Consider the following 6,607-nt stretch of genomic DNA (forward strand, 5'->3'; position numbering starts at 1 on the left):
CTCATAAAGAGGAGAAGACAAGTAACAACTGTAAGGCTCTTGACCCGTGAAACATAATTATTAAAATATTTAAACAAGATGGAAGGGAGAAAATGAAATAACAAAGGAAAATTATATAGGACAAATGTTCTCCTAACCAATCTCCTCCAACCCAATAATTTTGGAAATTTGTGAAGCATAGAGATTATAGAGGTTAAATAAATCTTTTCCCTAGAGCACTAACAACATTTCTTATTCCGAGTAAACTGACCATACATACTCTAAATTATTTTATATAATTTATAATAAATCTTTTTTTTTATTAAGTGAACATCTTCTTTATTTTTCTTCTTTATATGATTTCTGATTCTTCTTATGTCATTTGGGATATTACGAACATATTAAAACTATTAACACAATTTGGTCTAAGCCTAATTTTACTACCAAAGTTTTAAGAATTCTAAAAACTATTACCCATATCAAAATTCTATTTCCAACTCTCATCAAAAAAAGAAAAGAAAAAATTATATTTGGTATTACAAACCATTTAGAAATTTAATACTATATATAAAAACAGAAGCCTCTTTAGAGGTGCTGTCAGATTATAAGTAAGAAACAAGGCCACTATAACCGGTTAAAGTTATTGAGTACACATAAATAGAAATAGAGACAGGCTAGAGGTCTGGGACGCAGAGAAAGAGGCTGGGACATGGAGAAAGAAACAGAGAGAGGGCAGAACGGTAAAGACTTCATCGATTGGGCAAAAGAAATCAAAAAATCTCAAAACACGATTAAGGAGGAAGGAAGATGAAGCGGCCTTCAGCATAAGCACAAAAAAAGCCTTTCCCAGGAACTCTCGATATCAGACTATTTTTTCTTGGTAATTTCAACTAATCTCTTACCCTATTGTCTTCAATTATGTTCGCTGTTAATTTAGGGATTTTCGTTGAAATCAGGGAAACAACCTAGAAGATCAAATTAGGAATTTTATATTTCTGGGTTTTGTATCAAATTCTAACTAAATTGTTATTATGAATTTTCAGTTTCTGGGTTTTGTTCCTTTGCTTTCATGAATTTCAGTTTCATATTTTGTTTTGTTTTGATTTTTATTTTTGGCTTGCTATCTGGGTCATTAGAGAAGAAGAAGGGTTATTAGATAAATTATAGTGTATTTCCGTGGCATTGGAGTGTTTTTTTAAATCTAAACGTGGGAGTGTAGAATTATGGCAGAAACTGGAGAGCGAACGACAAAGAGAAATCTGGTCAGAAAAAACTGAGATGACAATCACGCATCTACTTCTATCAGACCCGTACTCTCCACTGGTATGGTTTCTGTTTTTTGGTTATTTAAATTTGGGGACAAATATGATTTAGGTCTTGGTATTTTCATTAGATTGGATTGAATTCAGGTTTTGAGTTAGGAATTTGGTTTATAATGATTTTTATTATCAGTTATCCATCTTAGATTTGGGTTTTTTTTTTGGGATATTTGGGTTCAATTCGTTTTGGGTGTATGTCTTTACTCTTCAGATCTTCATGGATCAATTTGGTGCTGTATCTCAACAAAAAGGTTATCATCCTCTGTTGCCATTTGTTCAACAAAAATGGGCAAAAGAAAAAGGAAACTCTTCCCCTTTGCATGCTTTGTTCATTTCGTTTCTGCAACTTAATACACACAAGGTCAGCATAACGTTGTTAATATTCCTGTTTCAGATACTCTTTCTGTGTTTAGTTGGTTGCTGTTTTATCTATGATGTTACTAAATTGGACCCGATTTGAATTTTTGGGTTTCTTTGACTGCAGATAAAAATTTGCACTGTTCTACATATTTGGTTTTATTGCATTAGACATGTTCGATGAAATCCCTCTTAGACTTAATATGTGATGTTTGGATTTGATTTTCCCCACCCCATATCGTGATAAATATAAATGATTTATTCATTTATCAACAATGAATATGAACAAAAGTTTAGAAGGATGAAGTCTAGAAGATATTAGCATGGTGGATAAAATGAATTTTGAACCAAATGTGATGCAATTGGTAATATTACATAACACGTACACAGTTTGTTTGTTTGTTTTTTTTTTTTCCATAGCTAACAGTCCTCCAAGAACTTCTAAGGCATTTACTACCCAAACATCAACCCAACTTCATGTAATTGATGGTCTTTATGTTAAAAATATTGTTCTAATGGTAATAGTAACTACATTTTTGTTACATGCCAAAACCGCATAGCTCCACACCCCAAAGTGTACTTACCCAACCCATTGTTAAAATCCTGACTCAATAAGGAATACACCAGATAAGAGTATGTGGATAATAAATGCTAAAGGGAGGTTTATAGTGAGGTCAGAATATTTTTTGCAACAGGGGGTGATGTCAAGCACAGAAATCAGTCTAGAAGAAGTGATGGAATTTGAAAATACTATGGAAAACAACTCAGAAAATTTTACCTACTAAATGCAGGTTATAAGAGTTGGGATAGTAGCTTGATGCCAGATTAACAAGTGAGGGAGATAGAGGAGAGTGAAGGAGAGAGAGAGAGAGAATAAGAAAGATAAGAAAAAGCTTTAGATTACTACACCAACACTGCCCAATATATATATTTCTAAAATCTGTGTTTTGAGTAGTTGATAGGCTAAATCTAGAAAATTTAGAGTACGTTTTATGGAATTTCTCATAGAAGCTTTATTGTTTTCTAAAATAAATTTGTTGTTTGGTGTTTATTTCCCTATTTGATGTAGAAAGCTAAATATTATAAACAACTATTCTTTTTTTCCTTCTATAATGATTTTAATCAAATAAGAATGATCTTATTTTGTAGTTAATATTTTCGTTTGTAGATTAGGAGCTGCATTCTAAATAATTATGTTCATCCATCCTTTATAAAGACAAACCATGTCATCATTTATGACATTAGTAATAAAAATGATCAATTGATATTGATATTAATTCAAATATTATAAATACTGCCTTACCTTATGACAATAGTAAGCTAGAAGTTTAGTTTTTATTTTATTTGTAAATTTTTACAATAATGGACCAACAAAATTAGTGATCTGCTATTTGATCCAAAGTTTAGATTGATAGTATTATTGATATGTAGGTGTAGAAAAAAGTTTTAAACACCCAAAAGTGGATATGGTAAGCAAGTTTACCATCATGCAATTGCTGCTGAAAAGCTGCCAAACTTAGATCTTTTTGTAAGTTTTTGCTTCCTTTTAATTTGCTTCTTCTATTTGATTTGTAAAAAAAAGTTGGGATTGTCAAATGATCATCGTCCCATTTTTGTTATATCTGTGGCCTTTTGTAATTTCCTGTCATTGAATTATTTAAAAACAAAGTTTTGAATGTGTTTATATCTATAATTATTAATAGCTATGAATTTATTTTCTTATGCTCAACCTTTACCATTCCAATGTAAAGAGTTATTATGGTTCTTTGTTTGTATAGATCATATTGTTTGAGTTTTGTATTTTGGTTTATTATCTTTTACTGCTTTCATAATTTTCTACTATGGTTGTACCTATGAAAAACTTTTTGAACAATTTGGTGGGTTATTCCTATGAAAAGCATGATAACTAGGAATTTTGAACTACTTATTGCTTATTCAGAAAACACAATTAGATATGTACAGATAAGGAAGCATTTCTTAGAAAAGAAAATTAGAGTTTAAATGAGTACCCATATCCAAAAAAATTGCTACTACCAGCAAATTTTTTTTTTTTTGGGGGGGGGGGGGGGGGTGTGGGGGTTGCAGGGCTAAGAAAGCTATGAGTTATGACACAAATATGAGTTATGAAAACAAGTTTGAGTGATTGCTTACATGTGAAGAGTATTAAAATAAAACAATGCTTGAGTCGGTTACCTAAGAGATCTCAGAATTTAGTAAGAAGAAGAGTGCTAATTTTGAAAAAAAATTGAGCATATGAGAAAAAATGATGTAGTGTTTGGCTCAGTTATTGTGGCTGTGATTTACTTATTTGTTCACAGTCAGGATTGTCCAATATATTTTTGAAGAAAGAAAGTATAGAAAAGACAAACACAAGTTGAATGTCAGAGGGTTCAAGTGAGGTTTGACATGCATTGTAAAACAGGTGGTGAAGATTAGCTCTTTTTTAGTAGGATTTCTAGATGTTTCTTGCATGTTTATAAAGCTTGCCAAGGTGGTGAAGGAAATTTTTTAATTATTCAAGTGGGAAGTAGTTTTTGTTATAAATGGGTGTTAATTTTGAATGGAGTTTCAATGTTAAAAAGACATGTTTGTAGTTGGGTATGACGATAATGATGATGGTGTTGGCAACAATGTTCCCTCATCAAGTAGTTTTTTCATTTTATTATCGCAATTTTTTACCAAAAGCACTATTTTTTACCCTAAAAAAAATCTGATTGATTTTTTTTCCTAGCTAGCCTGGAGTCTTTATGTTAATACTTACTTACATATCATTTATGTTGGGCTGGCTGTGTTTGGTTTCTAAAATACTGGAGTAATGTAATATTGGATTGGTTTTGATTAAGGTATTTGGGTTAGAATTCATTTTTTTTTGTTTTTTTGGTTATTAACCAAATCCAAGTTAGTTTAGGTTGTAATGAAACTGTAAGTGGTATGTCAGTATAGACTTTTTTAATATTAAATAATCACATAAGAACTATTAATTATTGTTATTAAAATTCTATTAGATATCTCCTCATTATCAATAATTTAACTTGCTTTGTTCATTGAACCAAATTTTTTTTTTTCAAAAATTCTGCTTATTAGTTATTGATGCAGTTCATAAAAATACTATAATCCAATCATTTATAAATTTGATTGTGATAGTTATCTATGTATATAATTTGAAATTCATACCATGTTCTTTTCATTTCATTGTTTACAAGTTCTTTGAGGGCTTCTTTTTTTAATTATTTTTCCTGGGGTTGTGATGTAAAAGTCAAAGAGTTCACAAATCACAATGATTGAGGCATGTAATTGCGTTACAATGAATATCATAATTTAATGGTAAGTTTAGGGATTTTCCCCTTTATTTCTATTGTGTCATACTATGTGCTTGATATTTTGTTTCTAGATGGACACATTGTAACATATGATATATATTTTTTAAATTCTATAAAAGATAATTGGAGTTGATTTTAAATGGAGTGATATTGTATTTTATACATAGCATTCCTGCAAGTAGGACAAATGAGGGGTTGTACAACACACCCTTGCACTAATATATATTTTACTGTGAAGGATACTTTGATGAACATTTTCTTTCATTCTTTTTTTTTTTTTTTTTTTTTTTCCCTCTTTTTTATATAGGTTTGGGTAGAGTTTTAGACTTCCATTTTCTTTTCTTTTTTTTCTAGCTAAAAGTACTTGCCTCTTTGTAGTAAAAAAATTTCAGCTAAGGTTTTGGACTTTCTTTCATCAAGCCAGTGAGTTAGGTAGCTTAGATTGGTGCAAATGCGAGTTGGGTGTTTTGTCATTTGATGAATTGCCTTGAATGTGTTTGATTATTGTTGTCAATTAGAATCACATTAGAGTTTTGAATGAGATTTACACTACTTTGACTCAAAAGAACAAAAAACTAAGCCCTCTCACAATAGAGTTTGATTATTTCAATGAATTATGTAGACTGCTTAATCTATCCTTTGGAATTGTTTTCCCAGTTTCAGGCTTCTTTTTTTTTCTTCTTTCTTGGGTAAACAATATTGAACTTCTTCTTTTCTTCATTTGCAGCTTCATCTTGATGCCAAACTTAGGATTTAATGTCAAAATCAAAGTTTGAGAGGGAATTTGCAGCTTGAAAGTGGATGGATTAATTGCATTTTGTACGTTAATAGCAATTTCCCATTTTGATTTGCAAGGACATTCTCACAAATTTAGAGACTACTATATGTCCCTCTTGGCAAATATGTTCTGAGTAACCTACTTACAATGAACATAAAGCATAATATTATATTTGTATCAACAAAAATGGTGTCCTCACACACTTTATATATAAACGAAACTGAGGAAACATGAATTTTTATAGTTATATTTTTTTCAACTTCTTTCATTCCTGTTGTAACAGAGAGACGAAACTAAGTTAAACATGCAAAAGGTTAAATTTTATTTGAATATTCATGTTTTATCAATAATTTTGTTGTGTCTATTGCTATGAAACAAATTGGAGAGCTTGAAAAGGGTACTCTTTTCATCTTTGATCATTATGTTTTTAGTTATTTTAATTTTTCGACCAAGTCAATATAGTGTATATAATTGTATTGTGGCTGTTTGGATCAGTTATATATCTGCTTGAATGCATAAAAATTTTCCTTATAATGTCTATTGAATTTTGCATAAGAATTTGTATCATGACTATAATATAGTGATGTCAAATAGGCTATTGTTTTCTTCTCATCATCTATTAAAGTTTTTTTTTTTTTTTTTTAATCTTTTGAGTAGTTGAATGCATGCTCAGCTGCTTAATAGAACACTATGGAGTTTTACCCAAGAAATATGATAAGTTAAAACATGTTTTCTGAAATAGTATGCCATGGTTTAGATATATAGATCTAACAATCTAAATTTTTTTATAAAATTCTTCTCCTCTCTTCCCTTTTTTTTTAAGAACCATAATGATATCAAATTCTTATAACTTT

At 30.1% G+C, this 6,607-nt stretch overlaps 1 long non-coding RNA gene across 2 annotated transcripts; it reads left to right on the plus strand.

Annotated features, from left to right (window-relative positions):
• The first annotated feature begins 524 nt into the window (after positions 1 to 524).
• On the plus strand, positions 525 to 6,083 carry LOC126697686 (uncharacterized). Of its 2 annotated transcripts, XR_007646242.1 has the most exons (5): positions 525 to 859; positions 1,199 to 1,302; positions 1,510 to 1,659; positions 3,087 to 3,183; positions 5,703 to 6,083. It is a non-coding gene; the product is annotated as an uncharacterized LOC126697686 (long non-coding RNA). The 2 variants fall into 2 exon arrangements; XR_007646241.1 differs by lacking the exon at positions 3,087 to 3,183 and having other exon boundaries at positions 554 to 859.
• The last annotated feature ends 524 nt before the right edge of the window (positions 6,084 to 6,607 follow it).

Source organism: Quercus robur, chromosome 8, assembly GCF_932294415.1.
Source record: "Quercus robur chromosome 8, dhQueRobu3.1, whole genome shotgun sequence".
NCBI lineage: Eukaryota > Viridiplantae > Streptophyta > Magnoliopsida > Fagales > Fagaceae > Quercus > Quercus robur.